The 26,334-nt window shown below is 32.4% G+C and overlaps 1 protein-coding gene and 1 pseudogene across 1 annotated transcript in view; both read right to left on the reverse strand.

Annotated features, from left to right (window-relative positions):
• LOC149412470 (uncharacterized) overlaps positions 1-26,334 on the reverse strand; it is a 409,188-nt gene that overhangs the window by 75,556 nt on the left and 307,298 nt on the right. The window lies entirely within an intron of this gene.
• LOC149412471 (14-3-3 protein zeta pseudogene) lies at positions 19,355-19,651 on the reverse strand (annotated as a pseudogene).

Genomic DNA, 26,334 nt, shown 5'->3' on the forward strand with positions numbered 1-26,334 from the left:
AAGTTTAAGGTCAACCGAGAGATTGGTGAAGTCAGTATACAAGGGAACACACCGAACAAATAGTCCCTAGAAGGGAGATCAATTTACATAGTAAATTAAATTAATTCAATACAAACACATTCACACAAACACGCACTTATATAAGAGTATTACACACTTCACCTGGTAATTAGACAATAAAATGTACCTACCAAAAAAAATACATCACAAGTAAATATCATCATAGGTAAATTAATTAAATATGGAATACAACACTTTTCTTTAACTTTTGAAGGTTATACCTATCAATTTAACATATTTTTGAAGAAACATGAAACAGAACAAAACACAGAAAAAAAAGAAGTTAATTTTTTTTTTAGTGATAAACTAATGTTTAAAAGATAAGTTTTTTATGCATAGCACAAAGGATAATAAATAATTATAAGCAATAATTAGTCGTCTGCAATATCAATACAAATTGAAAATATCTGCCGAGTAAAAGAAATGCCTTACAGGTGTTTTTTGTGAAAAAAATATAATAAGCAGTAATTGTTGATTGAAGTACTAGTACATATTGAATTATTTTGCGTGTTGGAAATAAGCCGACGTGGCTCAGTGGTCCAGAGCGTCTGACCGGACATCAAAAGGCGCGGGTTCAATTCCCGTCGGCGGCATTTATTTTTACTCGGGAGATATTTTCAGTTTGTATTGATATTGCAGACGACTAATTAGTGCTTATAATAAGAAGTTAACGGTTCAATTGGGAAGCGAACACAGGATATTAAAAAGAATTAAAGAAAAGTTGTTCAAATAAAATTGAATATTCATTTAGACATTAAGAAAAATTCAACACGTCTCCCATATAATATAAAAATCTGATGTGTTTTATCTAGCTTTGTGATCCTTCTAAAAATATCTGCCAAAATATGTGAAAAATTAGTTGCAAGAAAATATTGTTAATTCTGAATATGAAATATGAGATCGACAAGTATTCTTTATTATATTATCTTTTTATTTTCTTGTTCTGTTTCACGTTTCATTCAGATTTGTTAGTATTATCCTCTTATTCAATGCTGGAAATTATTGTTGCATAATACCGTAACCAATGTATATGTTTCTATAGTAAAAATGAATAAATTAGACTTATCGACTCCAAGGCCACAGTCCGTCCAAATATTTATTAATAATCTGTTTATTTCACTCTAAGTAAATAAGGGAAATTTGACCTTACAACGGTCACACGGACACGCCCACAATACATTTCTATCTGTTTATCTCTCCGGTGATTGGGAGCATAATAATTAAATTCAAATAGAGTCAGCCTGCAGCTTTCCCACACTAGTTTAAAATGTAACATTGTCGTGACCGAAAGAGTTAACTCAAGTTTAAATGTTCGATTTTTGTTGTAAACTATCGCAGACCCTCGAAAAACACAGACGACGTGTTTTCGACGAAAAATAAATACTTTTTTAATATTTAAACACATTTTTTTAATAAAAATAAAATAAAAGTTTTAAAAAAATCAAACGTAATTTTCAACTCATCTATTTTTATTAAAAATTAATAAAATACTTCGTTTTAACCACTTTTATTGTTTAATTACCAACATGTTTCATGAGCAACGCTCACTTCTTCAGGGTTTTTGATAAAACTAATTATAAATAATAGACGTAAACAATAGTGTCAATAGATAAATAATAGACATAGACAATGGTGTCATTAAAAAATAATAGACAAAAACAATGACAACAATGAAAAGATAAAACGGATAGGGGAAAGAGAGGCAATATGGAACAATTTACAAAGGGAATAGGTTTAATATTGGGTCATTTAAAAATCATTTTTGATTATTAATAATATTCAATTTTGCGTTCACACTCTTTCTAATCTCTAAAATTTCTAGTTTATCTAACTGGATGCCATTGACATTACAATGTATTAATTCTATTCCAGTATTGAAGTTAAAAGTATGACTAGTTTCCAACAAATGGTTGGCAAACTCCGAGAAACTGTTATTATTTAAAGATTTCATATGTTCTTTAATCCTTATTTCAAAGTTTCTCGAAGTTTTTCCTATATAAAAGAAACCACAATCATTACACTTCAATTTATAAATTCCAGATTTTTTCATTTTTGAATCTCTGTCTTTATTATTTAATATGTAATTTTTAAGTTTATTATTTGCATAAAATACAGGAAGAATTTCATTCGGTACATTTTTTGTTAAGGAATTAGAAATTTTATTATTAAAATACATAATTTTCCTCCGTTTATTCTTTTTCTCGTCCTTTTGTACAGGATAGATGTATGATTTAAGAAATTTATTCTTATATTTTTTATTAAGAATGTTTTCAATTAAATTGGTGTTATATCCATTATTGGTTGCAATTTGTTTAATGATATTGAGTTCCTTTGAAAAATTGTTAAGAGATAGGGGTACATTAACTAGTCTATGAATCATAGAATGGAAAGCAGACATTTTTTGAGAAAATGGATGATTTGAGGTGTTATGGATTACAATGTCTGTGTATGTATTTTTACGAAAAATATTAAATTCAAATTTGTTATTAATTATTGAAATATTTAAATCCAAAAAATTTATACTCAAATTTTGGCAAATCTCTACGGTAAATTTTATGTTTTTATGGAGTTTGTTTAAGAAATTAAGAAAAATATTAAGTTGTCTCAATGTACCTGTCCACACACAAAATACATCATCCACGTATCTCTTCCAACAATGTATGTATTTTAATAATAACGCACCGCTGTTAAAAATCTTGTTTTCTAAATTATTTATAAATATATCCGCGACCAAAGGGCTGGTACTAGCACCCATTGCCAAACCATCTTTTTGTTTGAAAATATTGTCATTGAATTGAAAATAGTTTTGTTTTAAAACAATATTAAATAATAAATTTAAATCCTGAGATAAGTCATTTGATAAAATTGATGAAAATAAAAGTTCTTTAATAATAGGTTTACATTCTTCAATTGGAATACTTGGAAATAGATTAACAATGTCAAATGATACTAAAATTGCTTTGTCAGGGATTTCCAAAGATTTTAAGTGTTCAATCAAATCAAATGAATTTTTAATAGTGTATTTAGGATGAAAAATATGTGAATCCATAATAATTCTATTAATTGTTGAAGATATTTTATTGTTAGGTGCGTTACAGTTTGAGACCACTGGTCTTATTGGTTGATTGGTTGATTCATCTATTTTTATTAATGCATTTTTTTTTGTTTGATTTTGGTATGACTGAGGATTGAACCTTTCTCTCCAGGCACTGGAGTCAATCGCCCTTACAACTGAGCCAAATCCCAATTGGATATGACCGACATTTATTTCGTATACGTAATTCGTCAGATTTCAGAGAAATGCGTATATATTCGCGAGTGCGTTTCATTAATAGCACAAATACACAAAACGAAGAAAAGTAAATACAGATTTAAAAAAATATATTATGTTACATTCTATAAGTACGGTATATTTTTAAGATAGAGTGTAACCAAAAATATAATTACAAAATTACAAACCAAAATAACAACAAACGTGATCTATAAATACGAGTATATTCGTTTCATATAATGCACCCTTTAAAAAATATATGTTACTCAGACAAATGGCAATACTCCCAACTCCGAAATGTTAAAATTCAACTATATATATATATATCTTGGAGTAATTTTTTTTAATTCATTACCAGATAGAATCCAAAATATGATAAAAACAAAGATTTTAAACTTCACGTTAAAAAAATGCACTGAAAATATAAACTGAGTCTTTGGCGTATTACACAACAAAATGACATCACCCACACAAGCTTAGCATTATTATGGTGGTACATCTTATGTATAAAATTAGGTGAAATAATCATTATATTTCTGTAAACTGTAATTATATTTTGTGAAATCTTTGCTCATTGTTTTACTACCACGACCCAAAAGAAATAACCGCACATTACATCGACATCCCGATTCAATGATTTCGAATACTAAAGAACGTAGAAAATGCTGGTAACGTCATTGATGAATAGGATAAATAAGAAAGGTCCCAGGTGTGAACCTTGCGGGACTCCACTGGTAGGAATAAATATTAAAATTAAGATGTATATTCAATATGACTTCGTTACGCCAGTAATATAAATATCAACAATGACCAGGTTTTCCAAGCATTGTTTCTGGTGTAAAATATTGAGAAAACCACTCGGTTGTTATTTTGTGCTATGTGATAGAAGCCACGGTTATTGAAAGACAAAAAAGCACTGTTTTTTTACGTTTGACTTGGTGCAGTTATAAAAATATGAGCCATTTTCACAGGGACAAAATATTGATTCAGCATATGATTGAATACAAGAGGAAAGTTGAAAATGAACACGATACTAGATTCACAAAGAATGAAGGCGTGCTTGTTCGAAAACATAGCAATAAAGATGGACAGCAAACCCTAGAATATAATGTGCCCAAAAAGTTAAAAAATGTTACCAAGTAATATAAAAAATTGCAAATTCCCAATATTCAGTCATGTGCTGAAAACGTGACTCATAAGTAGAGATACTTTATACTAGTCATCACTATCAATCAATAGTTTTAGATTAGGATAGTTTGTAGATTTAGGACGGGTTGTTTCGGAGAATTTGAACAGTTTATCAAATTTGAACATTCATTTTCGGTTTCTGTTAAAGTTCTTTTCAAGTTATGTTATTATGTGCTAGTTGCTTGACAGAACTGAAATAATAACAGAACTCGAAAAAATCTTTCACAGAACTTGAAAATGAACATTTGGAGAATTGTTCAAATTCTCCGAAACAACCCGACCTTAGTAGATTATGTGTGCCAATAATAATATACCTAAGTAATAATTATTCACAATCATAAATTTAATTTTATATAAAATTTTAAACTATCAGTTAGATAGATCTGACATATTAATGTTGATTCAATTTCATGTACCTACCATTAGATCAAGGTCCTCTAGTATGTATTATTGTGACAATTATACCAGTCTCAGGATATAACTCAGTTATAAATAGATTGCACACACTTAGGAACTTTAATGCTAAAATCGCAGATACTTTTAATATTCCCCTTGTAAAGTACAAAGCTGCACTAATAACACATTTTAACGCCACTTATTTTAATGAGGTCACTACATAACAGGCTATTGTCATTGCTTCTTTCTTTACCGTTATTTTATTTGTTATGTTTTAACTTAATTTAATTCTTTAATTCTTTTCATCAAAATTTAATACTGCACTATGTATATGTAAAAAAATAAAATAAAAACTGTGTATGTAAATGGCACTTGTGCCGTAAATTCTAAATAAATCAATGTTTTTTCTAACTTCAAATGAAACCGACGACAAATTCAACTCATTTCAGACTGAACTAAAATTATTTAGTTTCATGTCATATGTCGAAATACAGGCGTTTGTCGTCATCGGTTGATTACTTTACAATTTTAACTTATCAGCAGATAAGTGAAATAGTATCTACTACAGGAATTTCAGATAAGACATAATGTATATAAATTTCCACCATCGGAGTGTCAGTGACACACCATCATATATATACGATTCTCGGTGCATTGTGTGAAGATACGAAGTTGATTGAGAAGATACGGTGGTAGTATCCGAGTGAACAAGCACTTATCAAGTGAGCACAGATCAGCCATAATATATTATATTGTTACAATAGAAGCGACAAGCATTGTCATGTTTGTTACTGTCACTGGACAAAGATGGAAACAGGCATCCAGGAATTTGGTAGCTGTTTCTGATTTGTATTTCCAAGTCAACGGTTTTATCGATAATGTCGGTAACTCATCATCAATTCTGAACACGACTGCAGATCGCTAACGAAAAGTTCACGTCGACTAAAAATGCATAATTTAACGACGAAGTCGAAATGGCAATTGGGTAGGGATGCTCCTTTTGTTCACGGATAAAAATGAATATTGCTAATTTATTAAGAATCTTCAAATTATTGGTAATTTCGTTAAAAAAGTGATTGCAGGCCGTCTCCTGATAAACCTCTAGTAAATTTGTAGTAATATCGAAATACGTGTTGATGCATCTGCGTTTATCGTGATAATAATATATCACATTATATAATGACGAAATACGAAAATGGGTTTTTCAAGAATACGTTTACTGACATGGTGACAATACATTGGCATTTTACTTAAAAATTATCGGAAATCTATCAATTCATTCGTTAAGGGCTTGCAATCCCATTTTTAACCGGATTACGATTAATTTTAAGAGATTCTTAATAAATTAGCAATATTTTTTATCAGTAATTTTTCTGTGTTATTTTCTTCCATTTTTTGATTTGAACAACAGCCGATTCGACTTTCATCACATACCTACACAATAATATCTGTCAATAATATTAATAGATTGTATAAAAGGGAGATTAATAAATCATTAATTATTTATGGTGAATTAATTATTAATTCATAAGAATGCATGGGCAGCTAACTCTAAAACTGCGTAACGTAACTTAAATATATAAAGAAAAGGTTTTTTTTATATTCAGTTTCTTCGTCCTTTGGGTCCTGCCGGAAAGTTCTACAATCTACAGGTTCCACGCCAATTGGCTCTATCAGACCATCATTTTGAACGTCTGACATTGCGGTTGTATCGATTTCGTATGAATTTCGTCTGGACTGTAAAAACCTGTTTACACGAGGAGCGGGATTAGGCCCCGCATCCGCCGGACCGACCGACCTACCACCCACCGAAGAGAAATCCCATAGAAATGCTTGAAGCTGGCTCAAATTTTCCTAACTTTAGCTGAAAATAATCACACAATTCCAAATATTGTAATTCTCAGTTTCAAACAAATTTCATTAGGTTTTGCGTGGCTTAAAGTCAAAGGGTCTCATTTTTATATTAGCACTAAAGAAATTATCCAATACAAGAGTGTTGTGGGCGGGTCCGTATGCTCGAAGTAAACTCATTCTGTCCCTACTATTGCTGAACATTTTTCAAAATTATTAATGTTTTCTTGAACAGATAATCAATTTCATTGGCCTATCTGGGATGTCCACAAGGGCGATTCCAGTTCTACATAAGGATAAGGAATTGACCTTAACCTTAAATTTAACGACTTTTTCGCTGCCATCCGAGAGAACCGGAATCACAGTTAACAAAAAGTCGTTAATTTTACGTTAAGGACAATTCCTTATCCTAAAATAGAACCGAAATTGCTCCTGGTTAACGAAAAGGTTATTAATTTTAAGGGTTAGGACAATGTGTTATTTCACAAATAACTAATTTAAAATAATATATAGTATATTTGCGGCACGTTCCAGAGTGGAAGATACTCTCAGTATCGCTCTGGTGTGAGACCATCATTCGGAAATGGAACGTTGCTTGAAATGGCTTTGGCCGTGTTTGGTGACTATATCTGAATAGCTAGGTACTTCACCACCTACCTCTTCTCCATCTCCTTCACCTTCCCACTACCTTCAGCCTCACAAAATAAATAGAAATATAAGTTTAGGGTAAATCCATGCCTTTAAGTAGAGCCGGAATAGCCCATATGGAATGGAATGATCATAATTTAACACAGATTGAAGACAAACATGTTCTTCTATTCGGTATAGATCACACTACTAGAGATTACCTGATCAGTGGACCTACGTAATCAACCAACGAGCCTTGTTCCGCTGCCGGGCAACCGGTGCTTACACAGAGCAAGCATATGTATAAGGCCATGCTTGTATCCAACATAACGTATATTCATGTAAGTTATTTACATATTATATAACTTATATCCATTAATTAATTGTTTGACTATCGTTCCAATTAGCGAATGTATCCCGCTATTTGAATAAGTAAAGACGTTCTAGGAGCTAAATTTATACACACGAAATGTATATATATATTAAGATTTAATTTCTATACAATTATACCATAAGAGGCCCGACAAACATGATTAAGTATAAATCATCCAGTATTACTAATAAAAGTGGTATGAATTTTATACAATTGATAAACAACCGCGTGCATAAAAACCTTTCTAATAGAAACTGTAACGATATTATACATTGTTTATATAGCCAAAGATGATCTGTTGTATAAACTTGAAATTTCTGAATTTTTCCAATATATTTTAAATGTGAAATATATTTCTCATTTTTGAAAATATCATAAATTTTAAACCATTTTAAGAACGATTAAATTCACTTTTAGATTTATGTATGTATATTTTAATTTCAACCATGAAAAAAGTTGGAAAAAAAACAAATTTTTATTGAAAAATTGAAGAAAAAACGAAATTTATAAAACGCATACATTTTATTTAGGAAATCTCAAAGAAAACTGTCACTTCAATTTTTATATACTTTATATAATAAACAAACAAAAAAAATCCCAGAGAATGACCAAAAATTTTAACATTTGGATTAATTAATTATTCTCGTCCAATCTCGACTTTCTTATAACATAGTATGCTGGGGATCATGTCTAAAGTCCAATGTTGAACCACTAAATATTACTCAAAAATTGATCCTTAAAGTAATGTACAAAAAAAAATTCTGTTATCCATCCAACCTACTTTATAAGGAATGTAATGTTATGTGTATAAAACAGCTATATATCACTCAAATACTTTGTCGATTTTTTATCAATATTAAATTTGCTGAAAGAACACAACAAATGCGGACAACTAGAATTAGCTCTACATTGAACTTTGTGGCTGTGCATACTAAAACTTCTTTTGGTCAAAGAAATTATTTACATCAGGCACCAATTATGTTTAATATTCTTCCAAATCATATTAAGTCTACCAATTCCTTAGTTAAATTTAAAAAATTAATTAAGATTTTTGTATTGACAGACAATTGTCTTAATATTTTTTCATCCTTGTCCTTTCTTAAATAATAAGATTTTATATAAGTCCCATTTACTAAAAACTGAATGTCACCCTATCTGTCTTTATTATCTACTTTGCTTCTTCTTTTGAATAATGATTAGTTATGGTTCAAATATTGTTACAATATACTGTCAAATTACCCATCTGGTAACACATCTAATACTTATTTTTTTCTTTAATTTTGAAATATTTTGTGTTTGTATGTAAAATTAATTTATGTTTGTGATTACTCATATGTTTGCTTCACTATAATGTTAATTGTTAACCTCGATACAGGCTCAGTCCTAGTGAGGTTGATTTTTATGCGAAAAAAAAAAAAGTGTTTTATGGATAGTGAGATGCAATAAATAAATAAATAAATAAATTAATTGCGCAATATAAACTTTGATTTCTTAGAATTGTATTTACGAGTACACATTTAAAATGCATTATATTATTTAAAAAAAAAAAACACAGAAATAACCAATCGTTGATGATGGGAATAACATGTGTCAGCCAATAAAATGTGATGTTGCCAGCTCTTTCGTAGCCCAGTTAAAGATTTTTTTTTATTAGTAAGAACTCATATCCATGCTTATATTCTTACAGTGTATAACTAAACACCGTTTAAGGGCGGGTTGTGTTTTTTCATTAGTAAGATTGTTTAATTTTTGATGATTTTACCTTTAATGCCATTTTGAACCTGTTTCGATTCGTTATTGTCTGTCTCTTTAGTCTTTTTCCATCTCTTTTCTACACACACTTGCATCACATCTTACTTTTTGTAAAACTCGTTGTGTAAATAGCAAGGTTATTTACGTCAGTAAATAAACATATTCATTAACGACCATACTGATTGGCTTATATAGCTTATGAAAAAGAAGTTTTAAAATATTAATTGCAACACACATAAACAGAAAAAGTTTGCGAGAATAGATTAGAAAAAGAACGTCATGCAAAAACTATAATAAATTACATTTAAACATAAATTGATAAGTACGTACACACGTTTATTTTCTTGCGACAGGCTTTTGCCTAGTTAGAAACTAATGTTGACTAGGCCACAATGTATGTCACACCTGTAGTGCAACTTATCATTGAAGCACATGTCTACATTTTTCGGCTTAAATCTGTGAATTCATATTTTTTTCTCGAATTATAATATATGTATTCAATATATAAAATGTACTTAACACTTATTAATCCAAATTTACAGCCAAATGTTTAAAAGGAACTGAAGCCTAAATGTAAGTAATTGAAAACAACCATTATTATAACAATATTTTTTTAATTATTAAGGCAATATAGCGATTTCTAAACCAAAAAATACGGTCACATCTGGGACTCGAACCCAGGATCTTTGCCTTGCCGGGGCACTCTCCGGGGCATCTCTTTCGGTCATATTTAACTGTATCATACTTCGAATAAGAACTACCAAAATTGTCTTCATTTTTCTCACCGCACATTTTAATTGGCAGCGTTCTATATGTATGATCGCAAGATTCAACCCGAACTAAATGCAATCTAGACAGTGTCATTAGATAAATATATCTTATTTTTATTTTAATGTGCGACATCTATTGACTTTTTCTGCAAGTCTAGGATGAATATTTTATTTTTTGGAATAACTTAACGAGTAAAACTTGAAATTGTTATATTTAATTAAGAGAATATTAGCGATTCCTAAATGAAAATCTGAAACAGAAAAAACCTTTTTCTGATCTTTCTATTATAAATTTTCGTTTAGGAATCGCTAAGATTGTCTTCAATAATTAAATATTTTTTATCATTCCGGTTAGGTTAACATGAAATAGTTACAGGAAGTGGTAATATTATATAGACAATATAGAGTATTGTAACAAACACAATATAAAAGGTGAACCGTAAAGAGTTTAGAACAGGTCAAAACAAAACAGAAGGTGTTTGGGTTCCAGGTCAAACAAAAAAAAAACCTAATAAAAAAATGGTCTGGGCATCTATTGTGCATGTTACAGGTAATAATATTAAATCTTCGTAAGTAAAGTGACCTATATTTTCTTTTTCGTTTGCAATGTTGCAAAAAAATGTAAAATTTATTATTAGCCATAATTAACCAACAACAGAAAAAAATATTGATTTGGATTGGATAAAGGTAGAAATTGTGTTAAATATTTTTCCAAAATGCTCTAATGCATCCGTTATTACGGAGAAAAATGAGTATGGCTTCTTAAACAAGATACTGTTAAAAATGTGACTGCATGATCATTTTCCAATAAAATATTAATCTTTCAGAATATATCTGAATAAATGTTCATACAGGTGCCCTTGTCCGAATAAATATAATGGACCAGATGCAAAACTATTATTATTTAGAAGAACACGTGTTCCGACTTCCTTATAACATATGCGTGCTTTACTGATAGTTTGTTATGATATTTGTCAAATCATTCATTATAGGCCTCCAGTCCCATTTTTAACAGGAAAACGAATAATTTGAACCGATTTTTAATAAATTAACAATATTTCAGTTTTCCGTGTGGCCAAGAGTCTAGAACATACTAGAAGTAACAATTTAAAATAATTATCGGAAGTACTTGAGAGTATGTACCACCAAAATATTGATATTTGAGTACTTGGGTTCATGGCGAACAATCTCTCTGATCGTGCACTATAATTCAGTTATAAGAATTGTCATCACAAACCGCCAAAATTTTATCTTTCCCGTCACAACCGAGTTAAAAGGTAGGGCAACCAGATAAAACAAAACAGAACATGATAAAATATTGGGTAAGATAAGGGTTTTTTTTCTTTGCATTTATCTTAAATTTTCTTCTATGTATTGTTTTGAATGAACCTTAAGGTACACGGAAAAAATGATTTTTAGATAAAATAAATTTTAGATAAAATATTAGTCATTCAGAATATATCTGAACACGTGTTCTTTTCCTAATAGATATCATGACGGAATGCTACAACTTATGTGTGTCATCATGTATTTGTATGAATACGTGTTCCGCCGTCCTCACTAGACATTTGTTTTTGACTGATACTTCGTTAGGAACATTTTAAACAGGAATACGAATAATTTAACCAGAGATTTAATAAATTAACAGTATTTAATATCAATAAGTTTTCTCCGTGTAGGTAGGTATTATTTTTAGAGGTAAGGGATATCCATTAGCAAGTTATTATGTGCGCAGTAAACAGGTACTACTAGTAGCCATTGCGTAATTGATGGCTGCGAATCAATTACCGGTTGCCGCTGAGTAAACCGTAACGAGTAATCACACGAGGTGAAAAGGGCTTTCCTGTACCAATTAGGGGACATTGTTCAAGTGCTCTCGCTTGTCGCCAACAAGCCATCCAACCAGGGCAAGGGGTCATTGCTATACTAACGCAAGCAAACAAGAAAAAACGTTACATTCATTACAGTGTTTCTTTTATGATATGCTAGCTGACGTGTACCCAGCGTTGCTCTGGGAGTAAATGGTTTAAGTTAAAGTTTTGAGGTTTTAAGGGTGAGGCATTTTTAAGAAATACAATTCTGTAGTACAATATTTTAATGTACAGGGTTTTCCAATAAGAGGCGTTATTTTGAATAGCCCGCTATTCATTTTTTGACATTTGCAAGTAGAAACTACGCCATTAATAAATATGGAACGATACACGCTTCAACAACGCATTGAAATTATTAAAATTCAATGCCTTGTTTCCACCTCGGTGGCTTCGTCAACAAGCAAAATTGTCGCATCTGGGGCTCGGAAAACCCAAGATATTGTTGAAAAGCCTTTCTTTCCTCAACGTGTGACTGTTTGGTGTGGTTTATGGTCCGGCGGAGTCATTAGACTTTACTTTTTCGAAAATGAGGCTGGAGCAACAGTTACGGTGAATGGATTGCGCTATCGAGAGATGATTAATGATTTTTTTTTATGGCCGGAATTGGATGGTATTGATCTGGACAACGTTTACTTTAAACAAGACGGCGCTATGTGGCACACAAGCAACGAAACTATTGATCTTTTACGATTAAATATAAAAATAACACCTCTTATTGCAAAACCCTGTATCTCATAAGGTTTAATTAGCGTTAGCAATGTAAGCGTCCGAAAATATTTTTTAACGACTTGATTCCAAAACATTGAATTTTCTCTACTTACTATAAATACAATATGTATGTTTTATATATATATAAAAAATTTTGAAGAAGTTTTCTTATGACAGTGAAATTTAAAAAATAATTTTGATAGTAAATAAATATAAATTTAAAATTTAATAAATTTTCATATCCCTATCATAAACCGTCGCGTAATTTAGAAGAACTAAGCGCACAAACAGACAGACGCGGATAGCGACTTTGTTTTATACTATTTAGAGATGCGTGAACATAATTTTAAGTCGATGAGGTTATTTTAATGGTACGTATACAGTTGCGAACCGAAACGCGAACCGAGCCATGAATTACGGGAAAGGAACGAAGCAACTGCAAGCGGCGTTTCGCGCCATTTGCGGTTGCTTCGTTCGTTTCCCATAAGTTGAGGTTCAGTTCGGTAGTTCGGCTAGCGTATGTATACGTCGCATTATAATACCCAGAAAACTCAACGACAACACAATGACAATTCAACACACCTTTAAAAATTGATATAAACTCATGAAAAGTGATGAAAAAAAAACTACTAAACAGGTTATGTAGGTTAGGTTCATAGGATAGTTTTTATTTTCATCGCTTTTTATGACTGTATATCACTTTTTAAAGGCGTGTTGAATTTTCATTGTGTTTAGTTACAACGGAACCAATTTTAATATATTGTATCTCCGTAAACCATTATTTCATATTAAACCAAGTAAAACTTCAAAATCTTGAAAATTTGATTGAGCAAGTATCTGTAGAAAGGATATGTTCAACTTAATTTATTTGTGTTTCATATTATAAAATATGGGACAGTAAAGTATTCATTTTTCATGATTTTAGAGGCAACTTTGTAATTTTTTTGTCAAAGTATAATTTTAAATTTAATTATCAACGACTCACAACTAATTTCCAAAGCTGCCTCTAAAATTACGAAAAATTAATTTAGAGGCACCCGAAATCGAAATTTAAGTATGTAAAAGCCACGGAGTCGTTCCTCTTAATACCTTTGGAAGGGGGTGAATTGTTTTTTTCATTAGTTCCATATAGGAGACTCTGAGGGTCCATGTCACCTTTGGGGAAGCTGTGTGGAGGGTCTTTAATGACAGGAAGGAGATGAAATTCTGGGAATGATGGTATGAGGGGTGGGTGGTAATCTGGGGATCAGTGTGTTAAGAATGAGAGACGTATGAATCCATCCCTCCCACTGCGGTGCAAGGTGTTGAGGTAATACTGCTAGAGAGGTCAAAGGTCTCCATTAACCAGTCTATACTGAATCGGCCCGCCATGCCATCGATCTGCAGACGCATGCGTCGCCAAGACTTAGACAAGCTTTACCCCTAAGTCATCAAACGTAGCGTAGATCCAAATCTGGCTTCTTCTTAGTACAAATGCTAGAAAACCTCCGGCGATCTATATTAGGATCACTCCTACAAATATTTGGGTGGTAAATGTCATACATTTAATGTTGGCTTATCCTTGGTAGTTCTCAGTAAACGTTTCGGTCGGTGATATATTCAGTCCAGTTGAGCGAAATATCTTAGTAATGGGAATACTCGAGACACTTCGATTTTATCGATTATTAACAGAAACATTTAGCTTTTAAACAGTCGATATTTATTATTTTTTTATAAATTAGAAAGCAATCGAAATACTGCAACATGTAATGAGCAACACATAAGCAGTATAGATACATGTCAAGTTAGTTAAATTCCGTCAACAAACGATTAAAATCTAATATATATATATACAATCGAGATTAGAGAAATTCCTTGAAACACAGCGTGAATGAATTGTCGTTAGAGATTTTTACGATTTATTTCTAAGAAAATTTGGCCCTGTCATTTTTCTTAGAAACAGAATCGACATAGACGTCGACCGTGCCCGAGCAATTTATTTCGAAACATCATTCAATTAAACGCGTGAAATCAACTGCATGAATTCGAAGAGTAAAGCTCAGTCAGTGAGATTAGTTAAAAGATGTTCACGCTAAATTCAAGGCTAAGTTTGATAAATAAAACGCTTAATTGAGTAAAAAAAGTTGTTAAACTGAATAAGAGTCGCCGGAAGCGGTATTATGAAACATTCCACATATTTAAATAATCCTGCAGAATCAATGGACACAATATTAAAAAAAAAATGTTGCGTACAAAATATAGACGGAATTAACCATTATTTACCAGCAACATACCAAGCAGAACCTATGGATTAAGGCGATGCCACACGTACTAATGCAAAATCATGTATTTTTGGTTTGAAAATTTGGTCGCCTAGAAATGTTTCATATTATGCTTTAAATAAATAGCGCGAGTAGAATACATCTTGGCCTTTGAAATAATCGAGTATTTTTTACATAAGTCTTTTTATAAGCCCAGAAAAAAATAATTTATAAGGCCTATGAAAACTGCTTTAAAGTTCAAAATTTCCTACTTACGAACCCATTTTCGGTTTTATTGTATAATGTGGCAAATTAAGTTATTTATAAAATGATCGGAAAACATTTAAATAATTATGCCTTAACATCCACAAAATAAAATAAAAGGCACTTTTTGGCCATGTTTTTTTCTTGCCTAAATCAAAACAGCTGGATGGTGGTAAGCAGGAATTTAAGCCTTATCGCCATCTACGTAAGGAGTGTTATTGATGGAGGCTCGATTTAAAATATTACACGATGTAGTGCTTCGCCTTAAAAATTATTTTTAATTGCAACAACAATATCATGACCGAGTCACTTAGATACTCGCTTGTACCTAGATTGCATATAGTTGGAAATACTTTTGCAGAAATAGTAGATGTGTTCAACAGTTACAAGAAGGCTATAATAACATATAGTTAGCATAATACTAATCTTCTGAGTCCGTTCTATTTAATTTTAACTGATTATCGGACTACTAAATAATTATGTATATCACATGTTTGTAAAAGCCCGTATGGACGTATAATATAAATAAATTACTCGAAACCTTTCTTAAATTTTGTATTGTGAGACTCGGATTATTTTATTTGAGAATGGTAGATTAAGGCGATTACTTATTTAGTATGAAAAACAAAATTACGAGGTAAACCATGTTCTACTTTGATTCGAATATTTCGAAAGAAATGTTTAAGGGACTGTTCCTTGGCGACAGGAATCTACTTAAGCAAAATCTATTGACAGTAATCTTCAATGTAATAATATTTAGTTCACAAAAATACACAGGTTTTTGTGAATAAACTTATTTTCTTTCCCACGGTAAGAACACTCTTCTTCTTATTGAAAATAAAAAAAATATGGAACCAAGAACATGGATTCTTGTCTTAATTATTTACAGTGAAAACCTTTTCAGCGCCGCACTTTTATTTTCACATTTAGACCATATGTTATGCTTGACAACACCTTAAATAATTGTTTGAAAATTGTTGGTGCGTATTTTTGAAAAATTTTAGGCTCTTAGGGTTATTTTATTAGCAAGGAAAACTACCAAACAAAAACTTAAATTAAAAAAAAACAGCGTAAAATCCATAATTATAAAGATAACATAATAATAATGGATCCCAGTCCAAGCAAAAGAGCCGAAACGGGATCTGAAATAAAGGTTGTAAAATAGACGCCACGATGAATATCCTTCACTAGCGATACGCGAAATACGGGGCGATTTGTTTCACAAAATCAAGACAAATTAAAAAATATTCTTGTTCCTGAGGAAGAACTCTGGTAATGAAAGGGTTAAATGGGTGATGATCAGAAATCGCGAGCTGAACATAGTTAAGGTTACTTAGAAATTTGAAACAGAAAATACTACAAATTTCAAGATTAGAGTGACTGCAATCGTGCAGCAGAAACCAGTTATTATTTCTTCAATTTCAACATCTGTCAAAGCACTGTCCTTATCATTACGTATGCATGAAAAATAACACGTATTTATGCGCTACAATTTGTTTGAACATTGTGGAATAACCGAGGAATTGTTGAATTGGAAATAAATTAAATGACGCAGGTAATTTAAATAATTGGCCATTATCTTGTCAGGTCGGATGGAAGCCAACATGTAGCAGATCAGACTAATACTGCACTAACAAGACAAATCAACGTGTATTCTTGAACATTGTAGAGGTGATGCAACTGTTCTAAAAATATCCACAGTTCTGATGCTGATTCGTATTTAATTAAAATTCACAATCTCTTGGGAAGTTAGGAGACAATTTATACGAAAATGCAATGCAATTTATTTGTCGAATTCGTCCAATTCTTCAATGTAAAGAAAGAGCATTGAATTGGTTTCCAAACAATGAAGCTCGCAGTGTAAAAAAAGGAATCTTTAAGCTTTACAAAGTGTTAGCAGATAACATAATTATAAATTACAAATATGTACACAGACCGATGTGTGCGAACAAACAAATAATAATGAATCTGAAATGTATCTACTTTGAAAGACACCTGTGTACTTTGGATCAGAATCATAAAAATCGAATTATGTACACGTTACACTATTTCAAAATTTCCGTAGCTGTAACAAATGGTGCCTAATCGGTTATAGAATGTGGAATTCTTTGAGAACACTTGTAGATCATTGATTCGATTCAACAAAACAGTAGTCGTAATATTTAAGATCAGAATAACATAACGGTTATAAAATGTCCCTAACCTAAAATAAGGAAATATTTTAAATACGCTTGTGTATTTTGGAATCGGTCCATGGATGCAGCAAAGTCAAAATAATAGAACTATAAACATAGCCGAAATATGGACATTTAAAGAAAGCATACTTTCCATAAGTTATCACCGTAAAAACCAGTTTAAATAAAATGAAAAATATATTTTTAAAATCATCACAACATCGTATCAAAATGCTCAAAGACTCAACTACATTGAAGTTCGTACAATTATTTGAGCGTGGCAACAATGTACCTGACAAGTAAAAGAAAATATGTAAATAATGACAGTAAAGCAAATCATTTTTTGCACACTAATAGTGGATCTTACTCCACTGTAGTCCCATGTTACAGTACACCACTACACAAGCACGAATCTCCTTAAAGTGATTCTAGTTACACTTTCAGAAACAACTTTAAAGCAACGACTCTCGCTTGATGCTAATAAGAATTTGTTATATTCAAGAGCACGTTAACTAGAGATGGCTGAATTAACAATTGTTCGGCCACAGAGAATAGTGACAGGAAAGGATAATATGTAAATAACAGTACACTTGCATGAAATAAATTGGTCTAAAAACGACGATTAAAGCAACAACGACTCGCACTTGATGCTAATATAAATTCGTAATATTCAAATAGCGCGTTAACTAGTTATGGCCGAGATAATTGTTCGGTCACAGAGCGCGGTGACTGGAGAGAGTCCGTAAGTAGCGACCGACAATGCTGACATTTGCAGCGGTAACGCGCTTTGTTTTTCTCCTGGTCTAGTGGCAACACAGTCACCGTACCTACTCCCAGCAAACACTCCTCGTTCCTCGCGCCTCGTCTACGTTCCGTAGTACGTCTAGCGGCTTGAGGCCAGTAGTTGCGCCGGCAAACGGTATGATGTCATACCTGTTAGCGCCGATGACTAAATACGCTTTATAAATAGAGTAACCATAACAGACAACGTAAGGTCCCTTTTTATTTTAACTGTTACAATACAATTTGCCGGCGACATTACGCCATTATATTATGAACCCTTATCATTAATATCGTTCGAGTTTCGTATCGACATTTTTTTTCGTCGTTTTATATATATTTATACAAAGAAGAGTGTCTGTGACAAATTTTAAGTTTTATTAGTTATTAAGTTAGCTATTTAAAAGGTTTTTTTTTAAAGTAAAAGTAAAAAGCGGAAAATCTTTGCTTTTCAGAAAAGAAACTCTTAAACCTTGAGCTATGGTGTCGCACACATTTTAAAAGCTAAGCCAACCATTTATGTTCAGCAAAAAAATGTTTTTCCCTGAAGGTTTGTTGAAATATATCTAACAAAAGTATTTTCTAAAAAATAATGATATAAAGGGAAAATTTTGACAATCGAAGTTACAAGAAATGCTACTTACTGTGACAGGAATTGTGAAAATGTTTTTCGTGGAAAATCTCAACTATAAGTTTCAAAGGCCTACGTGTGTCGGCTAATGAAGGATAAAAAGCAGGATATTAAAAAGGTATCGAAAACAGGTATATATTTTCAAGAAAAAGCATAAAAGATTTATCGCCACACATTTCACATTCGTGAGAAATATTTTGCGCAAATAATGGAAATTCTATTTTCATAAATACCATTAGGTGGTAAGATATTCCAATGAAAGATGTCAAAGGGATGTCGTTTGATGAAAAATACAATTTTCCAAAGAAACGACTTATTATTCTGAATTCTATATATTTGGTTCGTTGTATAAGAAAGTAATTGTGGGACTACTTTATTTCCCCCCACATATGGCAATACTAACGCGAATTAATCCGCTGATATAGGCAAGCGAGCATGAGAAGAGAAATCATCATTCCTGTTTTAGCGTTCGATTCAACCGCCAGTACCTCCACTTTTTCTCTGTACTCTTTGGCCATCTGTTGTTTCCTCTCTGAGCCCTCCGTCTTCTGCTCGATGGAGGAGATGACTCGCCAGGAGGAGCGGCGGGCGCCTACCATGTTCTTGTAGCCCACGAAGAGGAGGTTCCTCTCCTCGTTGGACAGCTCCACGCTGGTCTCCGTTAGCTGGCGCTACGATGACATGGCGGCAGCCATGAAGGCCGTGACGGCCTAGGCGCCCGCCGCTCCTCCTGGCGAGTCATCTCTTCCATCGAGCAGAAGACGGAGGGCTCAGAGAGGAAACAACAGATGGCCAGGGAGTACAGAGAAAAAGTGGAGGTACTGGCGGTTGAATCGAACGCTAAAACAGGATTGAAAATTTCTCTTCTCATGCTCGCTTGCGTATAGCAGCGGATTAATTCGCGTTAGTATTGCCACATGTTAAGCTAATATGCAATTATTATCAATCCTACAATTAAAACCTAGATCCCTGAAACGCAGTTAACCAAAACGTCGTTAATTATAAGATTAAGGACAATTCTGCTGTCATCCGATGGAATCGCAGCTAACGAAAAGTCGTTAATAATTTTTAGGTTAAGAAAAATTCCTCCCCCCAGGTCACAGATAGCTAGGTGAAACGGGATTTTGTGTGAGGGCCCGTAATTACTTATTTGATGGAAATAAACTGGGGAAATGCATACTTCTATATTTCGTAGACAGAAAAATGGTGGCAAAAAAATTGTAGTCATTACATCGAGTTGCTCTCATTCTAGAAAATAAGAGTAACAAAAAATCTTGGGAAAATTCGAGCTCCAAGATAGAATTATATTACTAAACATCCCATATTATTACAACCTTTGTACTTTCTTCTGCTTATCTGGCAGACAATCTTCCCGCCAGAAATACTTCCAGATAAAATGACAACAAAAGATATCGGCATGTTATACTGAAAAATTCGATATCTTGAGATTATTCTCTATCAGTGACCATATCTGGATATCATTAATAACAATAATAAGGACCCAAAGGAATTTTTCTTTTAATGAAGTATCTAACAGGTTTAAACCAGGGTCACCGGGGATAGCATTTAATTGAAATTCTCAATGATATTCAGAGACTACATGACAGCAAAAATTGTTAACGAGTTTTCGAATTAACAATATCATAACCGAAACTTAATAAATTCAGATGGACACTGCAGCTGCTTATCTGTATAAGTGCTGCTTATCGGATATTTAAGACAGCGTTTGGTAATATCTAATTTGAATGCAATCTCGCGGAAATTACACTGAATAGAACATTTAAGAACTATTAATAAGAAGCCTACTGTATAAAGTATGTAAATGTATATTATAATTTTAAATCGAATATTATCGGCTATTACACCTAAATTAACTATACACACACGAATAAGTAGCAATAGCGTGCTGTGTAATTCAAGGTCAGAGAGAATTTTTAATTATAACCTTTATTCTTATTGCTTCAATTTTTGCATAATTTGGAGTGGAATCATTTTGGAATTCGACAAGCCAAAATCCAGCATTCAAACTGCACTCAAAAAAGCTTTTTGTTTTAAAAAACCGATACTGGAAACTATGTGAATATATCGCCCTGAAAATTAACTACGTAGAACTAATCAAGTGAAATGGATTTCTAGTTCCCAGTCGCAGTCGGTTCGTCCTAGCAATGAATTTAACTATAAAAACGCGGAAATGTTACTCATTACTGAAAATGTGGTCACTTAGTCTGATTGCGCGCATACAGACAGCAAATATACAAACACATTGTAAAAATATAGCGGGCCTCGTACAAAACTAATATAGGCAAACTTACGAAACAGTGAGTTGCGTAAACGAGCGGGAGATGAGTACTATCCGCGCATGTTTTATGTCTCTCCACACGCGTTTTCATAGACAATATTATGAATTTCAGTGGCCTTGCGCATCTACATAGAACATAACGGTGGCAGAGACAATCTTAATATTATAGTTTCTTTTGGAACACGCCTTATTCATTAAATCATTCAATTAATGATCGGTCCGGATAACCTTGAACGTACAATTCAGCAAAAAACATTGCATATTAAAGTATAGATCTTGAAATGTGTTCAATGGGTATTATTATAAGTGATGTGAATTAGCTTGCAATACTTTGTATCGTTCGTACGTAGGTAGGTATGTCTTTTTCTCGTTCTTTGAATCGGAGCGTATCTTGTCATTTGAGTGGTCTTGCCGCTGGGAACTCTATTATAAGTCTTTCTTAAAGAGGTAGCAAAGGAGCTATCTTTATCGGAGTCTTTCACGATATTTGTGTAGTGAGCCTTTCATATTATTTGCACCGCGGTATTTTTACGAGCTACCCATTTACCGCCTTACAAAGAATAAACCACTTCACATTCGTTAAACGGTGTTTTTGTTACACATTGTATAAAGAGTGTAAAAGTTTATATTCCAATTGGTACTAATAAAAAATATCTGTAACTGGCTCCAAAAGAACTGGCAACGTTGGATTTTCCGCAGGCTGAAATTCCGGTCTTGGAAAAATAAGATTATTTCGGACCCATTATTATTTAATTAACTGTTACCACGTGAATTTAATGATAATTCGATGAAAGTGGTGTTTGTTAATAAAAAAAAATGTTTTATGTATGAGTAAGTAAATATAAATCATAGAAATCAACGTTTATATTGCGCTAACAATAAATTCAAAATCTCATTTTTGTACCGTATAAACGAGATTAAAAGTGAGGTGACAGTTTTCTTGCAGATTACCTAAATAAAAGGAATGTGTTTTAATTTTTTTTTTTCATATTTGAAATTGAAATATTCTACTTTATAAATATCAAAGTCTATTATAAACATAATTTTAATATTTTCACACTCAGAAAAGCAAGGGTTGGCTGATAAAACGATACCAATACATTTCTCGAAGACGTGCGGTTGCACTCGATTCCAGTCCGAGAAAGACACTGGGGAAATGGGCATGAAAACATAAAATTAGTGAAAAACGACCGTTCTTGATCTGTGCCCGCCCCTGGCCATCTCATTCTAGGTGATTCATAACATTTAACTATCGGGCGAAAGCTGTATAAAATAGTTATTGATGGTGCAGTAACTCTTGTCTCGCCCATGTTGCTAAACGTTTAGAGGCACTTTGGTGTTTATATGAACGTAGCGCGGAAGATTGTTTTATCAATACAAAGCTTTGAGTACACGGTTAGGAACCACAGAGCGGTGTTCAGTGATTTTTTTTTCAATTTCCTCCATTTATTTTAAACGAGAGGGTTTGGTAGCCTTTTTTGTAAATTTTCTCCGACAGTTTTTTTACATTATGTTTCTATGGCAAAACAAGTTAAAAAAAAAATAAAAAAAAACAATAAACAGTTCAGTGGCATAAGATACAATAATTGTTTTTTTACACAAATCTAAAAATTAAAAAAAAATCGGTTAATATAATTGAATAATCGTTTTGTAATCCTTTCATTTGTAAAAAATGTTATTATGTGTATTTAAAGGTACTCAACATATTTATTCAGAAATAATCCATGCACGAAACAAGAATTTAAAAAATAACACACTAATATGAGGATCTGAACTTGATTGACTCGTTTAATTAGCAATAATAGAATGGACAATAGTTTTAAAATTACTACAAGGTTCTTCCACGAATACCGAAACATGTTTACCGAAAGAATAAATAAGCGAACCAGTGACCTGAGAAAGGTCATTTTATATAATGTAAATCGAGACAAGAATTCAACGATTTTCCAAGAAAATCATACTGTCAGACAAGGGTTGAATTCAACGATTTTAAAAGAAAAACAAAGAGCGTTTACTGGGAACAAAATCAAAATACTGTATTTTAGAATGCTTTTCTCGACGAGCAAAGTTCGCTCTGCCTTTTTATTGCAACCAAGGACCACGATGGCAACAGTGACCGTTTCGTTAGATTGAACCACTGAAAAGGTAATTCCTATGAGTGTATTATTGGAAAGATATTGTCCCGATGTTGCCGATTTAAATAAATCCACTATTCGCTGAACCACCATGCCTCACTCCATTGCGTTAATATTGTCCTGATGATGGAAGGGTACTTCAAAAGCCGGTGGAAAATTCTATTAAAAAATAGCAGTCACGAGATGCTTGGCAGATGAGAAACAACGATTTGAATTGATTTCTGTTGAAGGAAGTGAAAATGAAATAAAATAATAAATTTATTATTATTAAAATACACACAAAAACAATATTACAAATAAAAAAATCATCTTCAGAATAGATCGATTGCCAATTTTAGTGAGAAGAAAAACAAATATATCGCACAGAGTTTTGGCGGCTGGGCAAGAGTATCGCCCCGTTTATACAAGAGCATCGTCCTATCTTGCCACGCTTGCAAGGCACAGTCGATTTGCTCCCTTTTCACATCAAAAATATGGTTTATAAAAACGAAACGCTTTGGTAAAAAAACAGTCACTTTGTGGCTTGGCTCATTTATGAAATAAAACAATAACTTTGTTTATAACCATGAAATTTGTTTATTTTACTAAGACCGACCAGTTTTGCACAACACAAACATCATCAGGGTACAAATTAAATAGTATAATTTGTACCCTGATGGTGCTTGTGTGAACCGCTCGGTGTTAGTAAAATAAACAAATCTCGTGGTTATAAAGAAAAAAAAAAGTTAAAATATATTATACTTCTTTCTGTTTATCTCTTCAGTGGTGAGACAAAACCCTACTCGTGTTCCGAGAACAGTTCAAACAGAAACGTATTAAACGGAGCTATCGCCACATAAAAGTTCACCGGGCAGATCACAATATAGTCGAGCTTCGCCGGACGAGTATCGCCAGAGACGATTACGAAACTGTGTTTCCCTACGGCGGAATATTCCCGGGAATTTGATTCGAGAATTATTACCCGACCTTTTGTCGCCGATAACTTATTTAGGACAAGGTCTGTCTCGCATCTTACATTCATTTCGGAGGTTCGCAAAATTTACCTCAGTTTAATTTCGATAAATAATAACTGCATAATAAATTATCATCATTATTCAGGAATATAACTTTACATTATAACCCTGATTCAAACTAATACGACAAGGACAAGTTTATCGGGATAAAATAAACACACAAATACTTCACATCGATACAAAAGTGTAACAACTCCAAAATTGAATTTTTGAGTTAAGTATGAGGGATTAAGTATACTAAGGATGAGTTATTTCACAGAATTTGAGCGATTCATCAATTTTCAATGTTCATTATCAAGTTCTGTGAAAGTCCTATTCAATTTTGGTTTTTATACAATTATAGGCCAGTTAATTGACAGAACTTGAAAATTAAGTTTGATATTTGAAGACATGTTCGAATTCTCCGAAACAACCCGTCCTTAGAATTATAATATACAGTTCCAAAATGTAACAAATGTTATCTGTGTTTATTTTAAGATGACAGTGGTTATCATCCTTTAGAATTTAACATTTTTGAATATTAAACTTTTTCATACTATTAATAACTATCCATTACGCTATATCACCGCAAGGATAGGCAGAGAGGACTAACCGCCGATCGACTCGGTCTTGGGACACACTTCTTGACTCATTTACATTCATACATCGTCTCACACATACTCTTCTCTTACTCCTGAAATCGCCCTACATATGTATCTGATTTACTTGATCGTGCCATACCTTCCTTGGGCGTCACCGACTTCTTTTACTATTCACATTTGGTTCATATATTCTTCTTACATACTATAACAATTAATAAAGAAAAAAATCATCACCATATATAAACTAAAAATGCCATAATTGATTTAGATCTAAACTGCAACAACTACGAAAATCCGGTGAAAACGTTTGTAAACTAATCATCTCATTAATATTTTAAAATATTAAATTTGTGTTTATAATATTAAAAAATATAAATACATTTTTCTTTAAATCTGAGAATTTTCATAAAATCTACAAAAATTAGTTATACAATAGAAGACTAAACCTGCTTAAAATCCTGTTTCCTAATTATCTCAGAACTATGCTTCTTGAGTTGTTACATTTTGGAACTGAGGTTTCGATATCAAAATGAATAATCAGATGCAATTTGAGAGGATTTTTAAGTACTATAGCGCTGGTTAAGATTTGAAATTTTTATGGCCAAAGTATTATCGTCATTAAACACTGTAACGCTGTCCGAAACGTTGGCTAAAGGAGGGGGAAGTGCTACACCCCACAAATAATCACCATAATACTATGGCGCTGAATTACTTATCCAGTTATCATTGTTCATTGTTGTGAAATATATTGGTTCGTGATTTTGTTAGTGCCAGAGTGTTAAAAATGAAACATATTACATTGATGCAACCGAAAAATAGGCTTAATAAGTCCAGCAGAATACATTGTCATAATCGTACCTGCGAGAGACTATCATTTAACTTTTCCCATTCCACTTCTCATCCCTTATCCACATTTATTTCAGCCACACAACATTTCCCGAAAACCCGAAAAAGTTCTTCACTAAAAAAATCAACATAATATGTTTATAACTTTGGGACAATAAAGTCAGGTGCTTGACTCTGCCAGTATAGAGCGAGACAGATGTATTGTAGTTGTATAAAAGCCCATGTATTAGTTTGATCTCCCTCTTAATCATTGTACTTGGTTAACAATAAACATAGTAATCAATCTCGGAGCATCATTATATGAATAACCAAGAACCTTATAATAACCGCATAATATAAGAATAACAAAAACAATATAAGAACAATGTTTAATCAATCTGTAACTCTCTAGCACACACAAATTCAACAACCAACGGCGGTTGTTTTTCACACAGGGTTAAACAAATAAACCTGTTTAAAATGTTACACACCTGATAAACAACCATAATGGTTATTTATCAGTTA

Source organism: Hesperophylax consimilis, chromosome 23 (assembly GCF_061612785.1).
Source record: "Hesperophylax consimilis isolate HC1 chromosome 23, BYU_Hcon_1.0, whole genome shotgun sequence".
Taxonomy (NCBI): Eukaryota; Metazoa; Arthropoda; class Insecta; order Trichoptera; family Limnephilidae; genus Hesperophylax; species Hesperophylax consimilis.